The sequence below is a fragment of the Herpailurus yagouaroundi genome, unplaced genomic scaffold, assembly GCF_014898765.1.
Source record: "Herpailurus yagouaroundi ecotype Mexico unplaced genomic scaffold, PumYag 182, whole genome shotgun sequence".
In the NCBI taxonomy this organism is placed as follows: domain Eukaryota; kingdom Metazoa; phylum Chordata; class Mammalia; order Carnivora; family Felidae; genus Herpailurus; species Herpailurus yagouaroundi.
Window position 1 is genome coordinate 44,115,998 of NW_024412413.1, and position 16,573 is coordinate 44,132,570.

Genomic DNA, 16,573 nt, shown 5'->3' on the forward strand with positions numbered 1-16,573 from the left:
GTCCCAAAAATAAATAAACGTTGAAAAAAAATTTTTAAAAAATAAAAATGGCAATATGGGGCACCTGGGTGGCTCCGTTGGTTGAGCATCCAACTTTGGCTCAGGTCATAACCTCACGGTTCGTGGGTTCAAGCCCCATAACAGGCTCTGTGATGACAGCTTGGAGCCTGGAGCCTGATTCAGATTCTGTGTCTTTCTTTCTCTGCCCCTCCTCTGCTCTCTCTCTCTCTCTCTTTCAAAAATAAATAAACGTTAAAAAATTTTTAAAAATGGCAATAGAAATCTTGATTGTTCCTAGGGTTTAAATGCTAAAGTAGATATAATGCCCCTATCAGAGTGGCTTGTTCATAATAGATTAGTGCCCATAAATTTTAGCTACATACTCCTTTCTGTTTCAGGGCAGTACTTAGTGGCTATTTCCCCAAATATTTAAATAAACTGAAGCATGATATGAGGAAAGCATGATGAGGGGACAAAGTGACATAGATTCCAAAGAAATAGGAACACAATGGTTAAGTCCAAAATCACCTGAGAGAAAATCTATAGTATGCTAATTAATTGCATCAGTGAACCTTGCATTAGTGTAGTAGAAATATGGTAACAGATATCCAACAAAACCATTTTTGCCACTAATAGCTATAATACTAGCCAATATAGGTTGCTACAGGGTTACCTCACTTTAATTTATTTGAGAAGCAGCTATTTATTTATTTATTTATAATGTAAGTTCTTTGAAATATTGATATATCTTAAATTGTCATAGGCCAAGCAGTAGAAGATTGCCTGGAATTGGGGAATCCTGACTGTTATTTCTGGTGCCATGACTGGACAACCATTGCCCCTCCATTTTCAAATCAACAGGGTATTTCAGAACCTCTTATTAAGAAAATATGATTTCTCATTGTTACCTAAAAAATATTCTGTGCATTCTTCTGGAAAGTTCAATAGAGAAACAAAATCAAGTCTACAGACCTTAAATAAGTGGTATGGAAAAATATCTTGGAGATAAAAGTTAAGAACTTTTTCAAGGAATCTAAAAGTGTATCACTGATACTTCTGATGTCACAGGGGATGTTATTCTGAGGCAAAATACAGAGACTGACAATTCTGAGGTTCAAAAGAGCCAGACTCTGAAAGGAAATTTTTTGGGAATATCCTATTCAAGTTATTTACTCCAAATTTTTCTCTTGTATTTACTTTTTAATGTATACAAGTGATATATGAAATAAAAGTCTAAATTAAGTCAAAAAGATATTTTCCATAAGGACAAACATAATCGGCCATGTTCTTTTATAGTTCTTTCTTAATGGTAATTAATGTAATAGTATATCATACAATTGACTATGTCTTAGATTTAATAAAATACAGTAGCTGCTCAGATACTATAAAGTACTGACCTAAAATGTATCATCAAATGAGCATATTTATGGAAATATCAGAGTGTTTCCTCACTAGTTTAGGTATAGCAGCCAATAGAATCACCACCCTGAATGCAAGAGAGCAACAAGTTTTACATTTTTGACCATGATAGCATAGGAAAGTAAACAGAGAACACATTAAAAAAAAAATAAAAGTTGATGTAAAAGGACTCATCTCTTTCAATTGGGATTTAGATTATCATAGAAGAGTAATTGTGGGATTATACAGATTCATTTGCTTGTATGCTTGTGATATTTGATGGCCAAATCCCATGTAGTGTTCTGCTCGGTGGAAAGCAAGCCTGGTTTAGCTTTACTTGTACAAATAAAAATGTACAAGGGTACTCTTTTTGTAGTCTGGGGAAATGCAAAGTAACCTCAAAGATGAGGATATTTTTATTCTATAAAATACAATGTAGTAATCTCACTTCTAAAAACTTTTAAAGTAATACAAAATAAGCCTGCTAGGCAAAGAGAAAGCTGAAAAAAATCAGAAGAAAATGATTTATATGGCCAAGCATATAAATTAAATGAAAATACAGAGATACTTAAGTCCAAATTTTCTCAATTGCGGCCTCCATTTTGCACCTGCAGTGTGTGGGCACAATTCAAACCAGATAACATCTGGCATAGTGTAAATGCAGTAATCAACAATTGCAGAAGCATTTAAATTGTGGCTGCACTTACAGGGAAGAGAGAAAAGGCAATTAAGAAGATGTGAGTCTAAGATAGGTTTAAACTCACAATTTCCACATAACTCATTCTTCAGACGAAAGACCAGAACCAAGGCTGTACAAGATCTCAGAGGGAACATAAGGTCATGCAGCTACAAGGTTCAGTCGTGGAGGAGTGGAGGGAGGGTGGGCTTGGAGATGATCAGATGTGCTTCCACATTCTGACCTCAGCACTTCCCAGGTCAGGGAGCTGAAACAATTACTTAAACTCTGCATCACATGTCTCTCAGACGTAAAGTGAAAATAACAGAATGGCAAGAGTGTGGGGTTTATAGTGAGAATTATAGTAGAAGGTTGTAAAGTAGGAGGCATCATGAATGGTAGTTTCCTTTCTCAGCCTTCTTTCACTTATTTCTGTCCCTGTATTTGACATATAATGAGAATAATTTTTACGTATTTAACTTGACTTGTTTCAATTTGACTTATAAATTCACCTACTTCATACCCTGAAGAATCGCGAAACATTTATTCTAAACCATGTATCAATAGCCTCTTATGTGCAAATTAATACACTAGGTGCTGGAATTGCAATTATGAGCATGAAGAGGAAGGGCCATTGTTTCATAGAATCTACTGAGATGGACATTAATCAGATGTACATAAAAAATAAAGTGACATTATAAATGTGATAATCACCATGTAACACGGTGATTCCTTGTAACATAAAAGGGTACAGAAGTCAAGAAAGGTAAATACTTAGTGAACTGAAGGAGGAAGAGAAAATATCTAAGCAAGTGAATAACATGCCAGCATCAACAACAACAACAGCAACAACAACAACATGAGAAAGGCTTTTTTTGGCAAAAAGGAGTACTATATATGAAAATGAGAGAATGTGTTTGGTATTCAATTGACAATGTGAATGAAATATTAAAGACATGAAAAATTTATAGAGGTCTTTATCAGGTTATGTGGAAAGAATAGTAGTAGGGTTTTCTACATAGGGTTCAAGCCAGGAGTTATGCTCAAAATGTGTTCGCAATATTATAGCAATAGAAATATTCCTTAAAATGAGCAAACTGTGCCAATAAGGGACTTTTTGAGGGCAATCGCATAAATTTAATTCATAATGACATCTCTTTGAAGTCCAAGGTCTAAATTTGGGAGAGATATAAAACACAAAGCAGGGTGGGATCACTAGAATTTGGTATAACAGATGTTCACACATATACTCTTCACCCTCTTGATCATTCCTACTTTTCTCTGTTTTTAGCTCCATTGCTGCCAGAGAGCAGGAAAAAAGAAGAGTTCCATTTCTAAGCTGGATTGAACTATCATTTCTGAGGGACTGTGCACAAAGAGAGTAGTACACTTTACGTGTGTGTGTGTGTGTGTGTGTGTGTGTGTGTGTGTGTATGTTTGTGTATGTGTGTGTATAAAGTATGGATGTAGGAGAAATAACAGCTATTGAGAAGCAGTCCAAACTCTGAGTTACAGTATGGATATCTCACAAGGTTACAAATTGTAAGGGAAGTATAAAATGTGGTTATACCTTATGGATGAATACCATAAATTTGTATCCTTCATTTAATCACATACATTTATCCTTTCACTTATCTGTTCATTCTATTTGCCATAAAATTGTTGATAGCATATCATGCATGAGGAAGTTTGTCAGGCATGGAGATGCATTAATACACAAAGTAATCATGACCTCAGACCTCATAAAGTATATAGTTTTTCAGGGAATATAGACAATTACACACATAATTACCACAGTTAATGTAGGAGACACAGAATGCAAGGAGATCACAAAGTAGGGCGAAATAATCTAGGGCTGTGGGGAGAAAGGCAGTGAAAAAAACATCTCAGAAGAAATAATTTTAAGCCAACTAGTTATCTAGGAATGTGAAAGAGCCAAAATTTAGAGGATAGGTAGAACATTGCATGCAAAGGAATGGCATGTAGAGAGGCAGCCTGTAGGCTAGAAGAAGAAGCTCCATATGGATGGAATATAAAAGTACAAGATGGAGTGTAAAAAGGTGTGAGGATAGATAGGAAAGTAACAGCTAGAAGATGGAGATTTTCATGCAGCATATTAAGAAGTCAGAATTCTTATAAAAGCAAAAGTTTGTTTTGTAATTGAGAAATGGTTAAGCAAGGGAGTATCATGACCAGAGCTGCGTTTTTGTTTGTATATTTTAAAGCTCCTTTTACAGAGATTTTATATGGATACAATTTTAGGAAAAAAAAGAAACACTGGGCATAGAGATATCAATCAGATTTGGTGGTATTGGAGAAAACAAAATAATTAGGCGATATGTTTAAGCCATTGTCTGCAAGGCATCTTCATTGACTTGGTATGGAGTTGGAAAGGATGAGTCCAGAGTTTTTGACTGTAGTAACCAGGGGCATTGTGGTAACAATTATGGAGTAAGGGAACAATTATAGAAGAGATAATTAGGAGAGGACATAATAGGCTCTGCTCAGGTCGAGTTTGATGTGTCTTCCAGACATCAAATAGAAATTTCTAGTGAATATTTAAGTATAGGGATCTGGAATTCAGGATAAAAATCTAGTATGGAGTTAAAATGTAAGAGAAAAAAAGTCGTTTTTGAGATAGTGTCCCTCTGCAAGATGCAGTTTTAAGATGGCTTCCTAATTCTGAATCACAGAATTAGATCAATCCTGCCTATGGAAAGTGTTGTAGATTGGCTCAGTGAGCTTCTCTTCCCCTAACCTAGAGGATGGAAATGTAAAATTTCATTTTTCACATTCTTGAAGCTACGTTTCTAAAAGTGAAAATATTCCACCAAGTAGGTTCCCACATAATACTTGGAAGGCAGAACTAAAATTATAGGGCAGAAGCCATGTGGCCTCTCTGGCAAGCAAAATCAGAAAAAAACAATTCCCTTTTCCTTCTCTCTTTCCAATTTTCCTTTCTCCTTTCTGCTCCTCCTCCTCCCTTTCCTTCTCCTTTTCTTTCTCTTTGCCTTCATCTTCTTCTTGTTTAATAGCAACTATATAAGGAGCTGTGCTCTCCACCTATGCTGGATTTCCAATGGGACATTTCTGCTGTGTGGCTGGATAGGTTTCCTACTTACATTGCCCCTGGAAGTTCAGCATATAAATTTAGTGTCTAAATAACAATATCTTTAAATATATTATTATTTTCTTTCATTCTAGTTAGGAGTAGATGGTATTGTCATCCATTAGTTCCTAATTAGAACTAATTAGTTTTTGCTGGATTCATTATTGGTTACACATTTTGCAAAGCCCAGTGCAAAGTAAAAAGGTGGGACACTTTGTTCAAAAAATATTAATGTCAAGATGGCAACCACAGAGCACTAAATCAAACAGTCTGAGTTTCTAAGCCCATAACCTTGTGCACCTGCATAGTTCACACACCCGTGAGGTCAATCCCAGCTAGAGTGTTAAAAAAACAGATGGGTTGATTTGGGCAGAAGGCTTGTTCGAGGTGTGTCTGGGTGGCTCAGTTGGTTAAGTGTCTGACCTCGACTCAGGTCATGATCTCACAGTTTGTGGGTTCAAGCCCCGCATCTGGCTCTGTGCTGACAGTGTGGGGCCTGCTTGGGATTCTCTTCCTCTCCCTCTCTCTCTGCCCCTTCTCCACTTGTGCTTTCTCTCTAAATAAATAAATAAATAAATAAATAAATAAATAAATAAAACTTAGAAAGAAAAAAAAAGAAGGTTCCTGGATGCAGGTATTTTCAGGTTCCACCGCCCTATAGCTTTACTATCTAACAGTTGTTAATTGCTGGGTCAACAAAAAAGAGCTAAGATAATCATTCATAGCTCATGACTGGAAAACCTATATGTGTTACATGCTATCCACCTTATAGGCCATTGGTCTAAACTGGCACAGGCTCCCTCCTACCTCAAAGAGTGCTGGAAAATATCACGCAGCAATTTTAAGCTCACTATGGTAAGCTTTATAGTATTTGCTACAAATCCCAATGTACATCTTCACAAGACACAGGAAGTCCTTGAAAGGACTCTTAATGCCAGACTAGAGGCTTCACTATCAAGATATCACAAGAATATGCTTTCTGCAGTCAGAAAAATACAAAAGATGAAGACAGGCAGAAAAGAGGTAAGCTAAGTAAGCCTTGCTCTCCTTCCCTAACTCAACAATCTAATCATTCATTCCTTCTTTAAAGGACTGAGATAGGCCTTGCGTATTATTCAATGGGAAACCCATTCATTTGGAAATTAAATGCCATTGGAAATGAGAATGATTGTCAACATCTCCTTCTCCTCCCTGATCCTTATATTCACACTAGTCACTGAGGTATCAAGTACAACATGGATGATAAGGATATCATATTGTCTTAAAGCAGTAACATTTGTAGGTGAATCTGATATCCAGCTTTCTTCAGTAAAATACCTTGTGCTCAGACCCTGAACTTTCCCAAAGAGGAAGAGAAGGGTCTACCTAATATGTATTGGTATCTTAAATACTTGTATTTCCGAATCCCCTTTCCATAAGAAGCCCTGCAAAACTGGTTTTTGTTTGTTTGTTTTCTGTAAAGAGTTGCTGGCAGGTAGAGGGCTGGAATTTATCATGTACTATTGATTTTAATTTTGCAGCATACTGCTTATATAATCTAAACTCATTCTAACAGTAGTTAAAATAAGTTTAATAACATAAAACTTGCAATGTGTATTGCAATGTGTAACAATACCACAGAAAAGTCACTTACTATTTTTTGATGTTTTGGAACACCAAATCACTCTCTTCATTTAAGCCCCCCAAATGCTGTCTTTTATGAAAACACAAGTATTAGAATGTGACATAGCTCCACATCTGGGTGGTATCTTAGGGTGGTAGTAATAGCACTTGACATGATTTCAGGAGATTTATTGGGTTTATTTATTGGGAGATTCAGGGTTTATTTGGTTCAGTCTCTAGATGCGTAACCTTTAAAAGTCACATAACGTCCCATCAAATTGTTCTAATATTTTATACAGGATCACTTTATTCATGACTTGATTTGCTTTGCGTGGTTGGCTGTGCCAGCACAGATTATAGACTTGCAAAGATTTTGTCTTTCTCTCTTTTACTCCCACTCTTAGTTACATGTAGAGCTTTCATTGCAAACTCCTTGAAAAGTTTTGAATTCCCTAATAGTGTTTTATGCTAATATGCTATCTAAATTAAAAAAAAAATGTGTTGGGTAGGGGGGATGGGTGAAATGGGTGATGGGCAGTCAGGAGGGCACTTCTTGGGATGAGCACTGGGCGTCATATGTGATTGATCAATCACTAAGCTCTACTCCTGAAACCACTATTACACTGTTTGTTAAGTAACTTGGATTTTAATAAAATTAAAATTGTAAAACTAAGTGTTGTGTATTAGATTACCTATCATACTTGCCATAAATTGGATTTAATTCTTATTTATCCAGGTTTCTTTTAAGAATATTAATATAAATATATTTTAATAGAGGGAGTAGAAAAGCAGGAATTCAACACAAGGAACAGATAAAGAGCGGACTGTAGGATTCAGTTGATACTAGAAGAAGCTGGAACATTTTACTTACAAGATATCCAACCATGGAGTAATAACTTTTTGTCTCAGTATGCTATATATTTAAAAACATTATTAATTGAAACTGCTAAAATAGGCTTTACTTTAAAATTACGATAGAAAAATCCAATATAAACATATACCTGGAAATATTAGAAAAATAAAAAGTATTACTTGCTTGTCATATTATCTTACATATAGTGAATTATTCATATTACCGATTATGTCTAAAGTTTAAAAAGTTTCTGTAATTTTAATTTTGCTAATTTTACTAACAACACAGTTGGTAATTCTCTAACTGAAAGTTTTTTTTTCCTTTAAATGTTTTGTGCTTTAAGAAATGGTAAATCATTTTTTTCAATTTTCTTTTTTGTACCGAGTCACAGAAGTCAAAATAGAAGATGCTTTTACCCAGAAAGAGATCAGGTAACTGATATATCAAAAGTCATGTCAGAGCACTTACCAGTGTAAGTTAAACACTCAAAACACAAACACTAAAAATTCAGCTAGTAAGAACCATGTCCATAGTCATTCTGTTTATGTAAAATTACAACAAAGAGAATAGGAGGACTAAATCAACAGATCCAAAATACAGAATGCTGCTGAACAGTTGTTATAGTTCAAAAACACTTTTTAAAATAACAATCCTGTTTACATATAATTATCTCATCATCCAGCTCTATACAGTTTTAACAAATGAGCATAGGAGGAATAAGATCTATCAGCAAAATAATAAAATTAAAAAAAAAAACCCTAATGATGGAAATGCAATATCCTTATTCTATCAATACCATCAAAGAATATATAGTGTTAGCCTGAGATTCTTATAGACAGGAATCTAAGCCCCAGAAAAGATGCACCCCAAACATAGATGTCTTTTGTTGAAAGTAGCAAAGAAGCAGTGTGCAAATGAGAGAAAATGTAGAAATATATAAAATTATCCAAATGAAGCTTACTTATTTCACACTGACTAATCCACATATGTTTACACTTGTAATAGTTGCCAGTATATGATTAAAGTCTTGATTCCTGGGGCACCAGGGTGGCTCTGTCGGTTGAGTGCCCGATTTAGGCTCAGGTCATGACTGCTCCTGGGTTGGAGCCCCGCGTGGGGCTCTGTGCTGACAGCTCAGAGCCTGGAGCCTGCTTCAGATTCTGTGTCTCCCTCTCTCTGCTCCTCCCCCCCTCACACTCTGTCTCTCAAAAATAAATAAACATAAAAAAATAAAAAGTCTTGATTCCTAGGATATACAAGAAAGTGCAGAAAGGGTTATTCTGTTCTCCCTTCCTGCTGCAGTGACAACAGACTATTTCTACATGACTCAGTTTTTGGAAGTAGTTATAATAACTTTAAAAGCTAGTAGTTTCTCTTATATTTTAATCCTAAAAATATATTCACCGACCAAGCACATTTTGTGATAAACTACCATTTAAATACATATATTTTGTAGTGTGGCAACTTCTTAGATGTATATTCTTCCAAACTGTCATTAAAACTTGGATGACTTTTTACCTTTATCAAATATTTCTTTTTATACTTTAATATTATTGCATTTTTAATGAACCATAAAGCTTAAACTCTGTCTTTTTTGAGGTTTTGTCAATTTTTTTCCCCACTAAAGTGAATTTAGTTTGACTGGATTTCTTGTGATAATATGTTTATAATGTTGGTTCTAAATAACGTTTCTGCTTCCTATATTTAGGGTCAGTTTGGGGTTGATATTTTCATTCATTTGAGAAATATCGACTTGATATGCTTATCTTTAAAACAAATTTAGATGAATGGGCAGGATAGCAATATTAAGGGATTCCTTCTTCAATCAGCTGCTTGCCTTGTCTAGATAATATGTTATGTCATTTCAAACTGACCAGTGACCTGTCTAAAACTTGAGCAGCTGTTAATCATTCATAGTTACCTTCCAGGGGTGGCTACTGTCACCATTCCCCTGATAGTTCTGGAATATGTGATACTTAGTAAGGTGACAGAACTTTATTCCAAGTAGATTGCTTGCCATAAGGAATAATAGGTGGGTTCTATAACATTAACATGGAAAATGTTTGTACGAGAAAGAAGGCCTACTGTGTGTTTTCTAAGGCTCCCATTTAAAGCTCTTACCAGCTGTTGAGAGAGATTATTAACCTCATCTTACAGATGTGAAAACTGAAGTTGAGAGGTTGAGGAAATCATTGCCTATCAAAGACAAACCAATAGTCAGGCACTCTCATCTGCCTGATTCCGGGTCAAAATCAAAGGTGATGGGGAGATGTAGAGTCTTTTAAGTAAACATTGGGAAGAGAGAACAACAACAACAAAAAGTGTCATCTTCACATTTCCGGGTAATAAAAATCAAACCAATGCTTTCTCAACTTATCCTTAAGTATTTTAGTAAAAGATTTACTCATGATTCTCAAGCAATTTCAATGAAAGCCCAACTGGGGCTTTTGAAAATTTTTATCTCAGCACTAAATAACAAAAGTCCTAAAAAACAATTTTAGAATCACTTTGATATGTAATGGCATCATTATGTTTACAGGCTGATAGGGTCTGAAACTAGGTATTTTTATAGATAGCAACACTTTCACCAATAGCATAAAACTAATCATCAGGTGTTAGGTTAATCTGAAAACCCATCCAGACATCTGCCATGTAAAAAGAAAAAAGGCACAAATCAAGGGAAAATTGGGGATGAGTTAGTAACAGATTTATCTTTGAATTGTCTAATTTGGTTGAGTTACACCTTCACCATACTTTTCAGCAATATAGCTTTTTGAAGTGAATTTCTTCTTTGGCCCAGAAGAAATAAATGAGTAGATGAATAAAGGAAAAATGAGGTATGGGAAATAAATGAAAACTTTCTCATATATCTTCCATCTACCAGGAATTGCATAGTTACTTATGTAGTTAACTATTCTCCCAATCCTTAAAGCCATGGCAGGATTTACTGTTGAACACTGAGTATGAAATAATACTTGGCGTTACGCAAAGTATCATATATTGCAGGTATCAAATTACTGTCATTTAAATAAATTGTAAATCAGCCTTCTTGTTCCTCAGACAGAGATTTAGCTGCTGTAAATCACTAGGATCTTCCGGCTTTTCCACTGAACCATTATTGTCTTTTATATTCTAACAATTATCATGTGACTCCTCTTCAAAATAATAAAGAACAGGGAATCACTGTTGCAGAGAAAGTCCTTGGGGGAGTTCTCACAGGCGCAGTATTTCTACTTTTCCTTTCTAAGGCCACCTAATGATTCCTCATGGCACAAGTCAGCAAACCTTCCTTAAACAGCTTGGTAGTGAATATTTTAGGATTTTGCCAGCCATAGGGGCTCTGTCACAACCATAAAACTTTACTATTGTAGCTGGATTGCAGCTACAAACAATAACTAAACAAATGGTGTGGCTGGAATCCAATAAAATTTTATATGCAAAAACAGAATGGAACTTACCCGTTGATTCCAGTTTGCTGACTTTTGTCACATAGAGTAGCCACATCATACCTTCCACTTGGTCAGAGTACCCCACTGGACGTTTTTGTCACTATCTCCAAATTTGCCAGCTGACAATAATCTGCCTATGTCCTTCCTCGCCTTTTGGTATAAAATTCTCTTCATACTTATATCCCAGCCATTCTTCAAATCCCATCTCAAATCTACCTCATCAGAGGCCTCCAGTAAGTATGATATTATGTGTATTAGAATATCATCAACTATCCATGCATTAGGCAATCTTTTCTCTTGGTGACATAATAGCATTCATTATTTTTGCACATAGAATCCTTTTTTTTTTTGAAGAATTAAAGAAAAAAAACAACAGTCTGAATGTTAAAAATGGGCAAAGATATTTTTCCAAAGAAGATATACAAATAGCCAATAGGTACATGAAAAGATGCTCACTATCACTAATAATCAGGGAAATGCAAATCAAAGCCACAATAAGATATCACCTCACCCCTGTTAGCATGGCTATTATCAAAAAGATAAAAACAAGTGTTGGTGGGTCTTTGGGAGAAAAGAGAACCCTTGTGCACTGTTGACAGAAATGTAAATTGGTGCAGTCATTATGGAAAACAGTATGGAGGGTCCTCAAAAACAAAACAAAAACCCAAAAAACTACCATATGACCCAGTAATTCCATTTCTGTATATATATCCAAAGAAAATGAAATCACTGTCTCAGAGAGCTATCTGCACTCATGTTCATTACAGCATTATTCACAATAGCCAAGAGGTGGAAACAACCTAAGTGCCTGTCAATAGATTAATGGATAAAGATAATATTGTGTATATATATATATAATATATATATTTATTATATATATTTATATATTATATATATATATTTATAAATATTTTAGAAGGAAAATAATAATAAAAGAAGGAAATTCAGACCTAATAAAAGAAGGAAATTCTGCCTTTTGTGACAACATAGGTGAACTTTGAGGGAATTATGCTAAGTGAAATAAGTCAGATAGAGAAAGGCAAATACTGTATGTTCTCACTTATCTGGGGAATCTAAAAAATGAAACTCAGGAGTAGTAAAATGAGACCGAGGGGGTGGGAGAAATGGGAAGATGTTGGTCAAAAGGATATAAACTCGTGGCCACAGGATAAATAAGATCTAAGGATCTAACGCACAGCATGGTTACTATAATTAACAGTACTATATTATATACTTGAAAGCTGTTAAGGGAGTATATCTTATCACCATACATAGACAAAAATTTTAATTATGCGAGGGGATCAGGTGTTAACTAATCTTATTGTCATAATCATTTTGCAATATATACATATCTAATAATCATATTGTATACCTTCAACTTATATATGTTACATGTTATATATAAAGAATAATATTTTCACATAAATAAAGTTTGGGGAGGTAAAAAATTAAAAGAAACCCAATCACATGGTATGATTTCTTCTTTGGGAAACGTAAAACAAGAAAGGCTAATAATTTTCCATGATCAAATGAGGAAAAGGAAAGGCAATAGTAAAGCACTGCTCTCTTAAATCCTACTTTAATGATCCTTATTAAGGCTGTAAAAATCTTACTATTACATTAGAATTCCTAAGATGATATAACTCAACATTCCATCAAGTACAAAAATTCCCTCCATCAGTTCACTAGCAATTAATATCAATTTTCAATATTTCCAATCATAGGGAAATAACTACTGACATGCTTCTACTTAAAAATAACTTAGTTATTTTTGTGAGTATATTTCTTATTAAACCAAAATGATACACTTAAATTCTTTGCTAATGTATGCGGAGTTGGTGAAATGGTGATGTGGTGAGAGTCTTTGTTCTTATTAATAAAAATTGTGAGTAGAAAGTAAAATGAGAAGCTTCATTACTTCCTATGGAGATATGTCTATAGCTGAGCAGGTCTAACTGTGATTTCTCATATTCAGAAAAACCATCCTCACTATAATATTTACTCATTTGCTTTTGCTCTACAGATTCAGTTTCATGGAATCTTATTTCATTTTTACATGGCAAATATTTATATATTTGAGAAATGTTGTCATGCATCCTCTAAGAATATTTTTTCAGATAAAACAGCACCCAAAACACCATTATTTATCCACAGGATACAACAGACACTTCTAACAACTCACATGAATGCATGTCATTCTTAAAACTTGCCACTGTGGAAAGCACATAGGCAAGTGGTCTGACCAGTACAGAATACAGTAAGCCTCTTTTCTTCCATGATTTGTAAACTGGAATTCTCATAACACAGATTGGCTGCAGTACAGATACACTCTTTCGTGTAATCTGTTACTAGTTTGCATATATTGCCTACCCTTTAGGTAGATTTCAGTAAGTTAAAATCAGAAATAGCTCAGTTATATTTCAACAAATTTCCACATAAACAATTTTATCTATTTCCTGGTCAGTTGTGCATTCAACAGATCCTTGCAATTCATACTATAAGGTGGAAGTCTAAGTTGTAGGATTTAACCCCACATGCTGTCACTGGTAATGCCACAAGGTTGGAGGTCTTTGGCTTAATTTCTTAGATCAGTGGACTGCTCTTCAATAAAGCAGAAATTATTTTATGAGTATTAACGTCCCTGGAAAAGAAAGTTCAACGACAAATGTTCTTTTTGAAGGCTTAACAGTAATGTCAAAAACATGACAAGGCACTGTGCATTTAGATTTATATTTCATGTGCTTTTGCTAAGATAAGCATTCTCTGGAAGGAACTCTAAGAGTGCTTAAGGTCGAAGCTGCTCTGTGTTTATTTTTACACAGTCATTGGCTGCATCTCACCATTTGTGATCTAAAGTCCTGAGAACCAGTCTCCAAGGCTGATGACCAGCAATGAAAGATATATATCAGTATTTTATATATCAGTATTCTCTGAGTTTAAATATATCAGTATTCTCTGAGCTTCATCTAGTTTATTACATATAAAGTCAGTATTTTTTTGAGTTTAATCTGTTTCATCTATCTTAGCTAGATTCCTCTTTATAAATATTATCTTAAAAATATCATTTTGAGAGAACAAAAGAGGAAAATTATGTGTGACAGGTACATGTTTAGGCAAAACCTAAACGATACAAAAAAAAAAAAAACCACACAAAAAACCAGAAGAACATGGGAAAAGTATCTGATTCTATCAATGCCACAAGACTTTCTCAGCAAGCTATTTCGCTGGTGATCTGAAAATGAGTATGGAGTTTTCTAAGCCTTCTAAATTAGTGTGATGTAGCCTAGAGCTGCCACATCAAGACTCTTATCTTTGGGACAAGCAGATTAAACTCATTTGCAAGTGTCAACTCTGCTTTCTATTCTCATCTTGAGTGGTTCATTAACTTGTTTTGAGTAGTAGAACCCAGGTATCAATGAGCTGGCTAAAGTCTCCCAGCATGAACTTAGCTTTCAAAATGGGTGTGACTAAAGGAGTGGCTGTCATTTTCATACACCAGAAATTCCATAATTTGGAATTCTGAAATTGGATTATACTTTAGTCATCTACCTCTTTACAACAGAGACTGCAGGCTGGCCTATCCAGCAAAAAGTGGGGAGAGGAGTGAGACCTCACAAGAAGTGGCAGGGAGTAATCATGTAAGGGACACATTCTCACTCCATGGTGGCTTAAGAAAATATCCTCAGTTTGGATTTGAGGGACAAAAGTTTATATACTATTATGTAAATATGGCTGTTTGAAGTATTATATATTTCAACGGACAATTGTTTGGAGTCCAGAAAAAAAAAAAGATGTTAATAATCTACATGGTATCACTGAAAACACACACACACACACACACACACACACACACTCACTCCAACTATAGAAAGACCTGTAAATAAAAATGTAATAAAAAATATTGAAACACAAATCTAAGACCTAAACCTTGTCTTTTTCTGTGTATATACAGTATATTAAAGATATTATAAGGTATCTATATATATGTATGTGTGTGTGCACACACACATGTGTAGACATACACATTTTAATGTTAACTGAAATAACCAACTATCTTTTCAGATTTAAATAAAATTTTATTGAAATCCAGTGTGTGTTGATTTTAAACAACTCTACAAATTCTTTGACATTGCTCTCTCTGCCTTGAATATTGGCTGGTCTTAATAACTCATTATGATCAATTTTATGTGTCAACTTGGGCAGGTTCCCTGTGCAAACACTAATCTAGGTATTTTGCAAATTAGATTAAAGTCCAAATGTAGTTTACTTTAAGAAAAGGAGATTATCGTAGATAAACTGGGCAAATCTGACTCAATCCTTTGAAAAGTCTAAGAGCACACAGCTGAGGATTCTTAAAGAAGTTCTGCCTGTATACAACCGCTTCAGTAATGTCCATGAGTTTAAGCTTGTTTTTGCTGATGGCCTGCCTTATCATTTCCAAACTTGCCTATCTAGTCCCTAAAATTATCTAAGGCAATTTCTTCCAAAAAATCATTCAATATGTATCTCCTACTCTTGGTTTCTCTGGTTGAACACCGACTAATACATTCACTTTGTGGTAGAAGTGGCTGTGCATGATTTTCAAGGTTATGTCCCAAAAGGTTAAAGCTTCTGTCTGACTTTCTTCCAGATACTTGCCTTAAAAACCAATGATGTGGCTTGATGAAATCCAGGTAAAAGTTGTGTTCCACCCCACAGTAACAGATGAGAGTCAGATGACTGACATCCTCTGCCAGTCATTTAAGGAAGAAAGCCTTTGAAATGACTCTAGACCTACCACTCATTGACCACAACCACATGAGAATCTAAGAACAAGAACAACACAGCCAAGCCCAGTCAACCTACAGAATTGTGAAAGATAATAATAAATGAACAGTGGTGTTTTACACTACTCTTTGGGATGGCTATATATATACGTATATATATGTGTACATATATATATGTATATACGTATATATATACAGTATAGATAATAGGTACAGACTTTGGTGGCTTTGCATTGTGTTAAAACTCTAAATTAGAACCTTCTCAAGCCTGGCTAGAGGCTTATATATTTTCTTGATCTTTTCAAAGAAGTGGCCTTTGGTTTTGTTGATTTTCTGTTGATTTCCTCTTTTCAATGTTATCAAGATCATCGATTTCTGCCTTGATTGTTATTTCTTATGCTTCCTGTTGGATTAAATGATTTTCTCTAGTTTTATAAGATGGAAGCTTACACTTTAAGTTAGAAAGACTTCAGATATTCTTTATTTTTAAATATATATGTATTTCATATTATAAATTTGCCACTAAGCACTGTTATTACTGCACCTCAAATTTTTTGATACTGTCGTTTTTAGTTCAATATATTAAAAAAATTTTTTTTTCAACCTTTATTTATTTTTGGGACAGAGAGAGACAGAGCATGAACGGGGGAGGGGCAGAGAGAGAGAGGGAGACACAGAATCGGAAACAGGCTCCAGGCTCTGAGCCATCAGCCCAGAGCC

General features: G+C 34.8%; 1 long non-coding RNA gene across 1 annotated transcript in view; it reads left to right on the plus strand.

Annotated features, from left to right (window-relative positions):
- The window catches only part of LOC121040735 (uncharacterized), a 108,276-nt gene extending 92,366 nt beyond the window's left edge, over positions 1-15,910 (plus strand). Inside the window, exon 3 of the long non-coding RNA XR_005795419.1 lies at positions 15,718-15,910. This is a non-coding gene — a long non-coding RNA (uncharacterized LOC121040735). The remainder of the gene's footprint in view (positions 1-15,717) is intronic.
- The last annotated feature ends 663 nt before the right edge of the window (positions 15,911-16,573 follow it).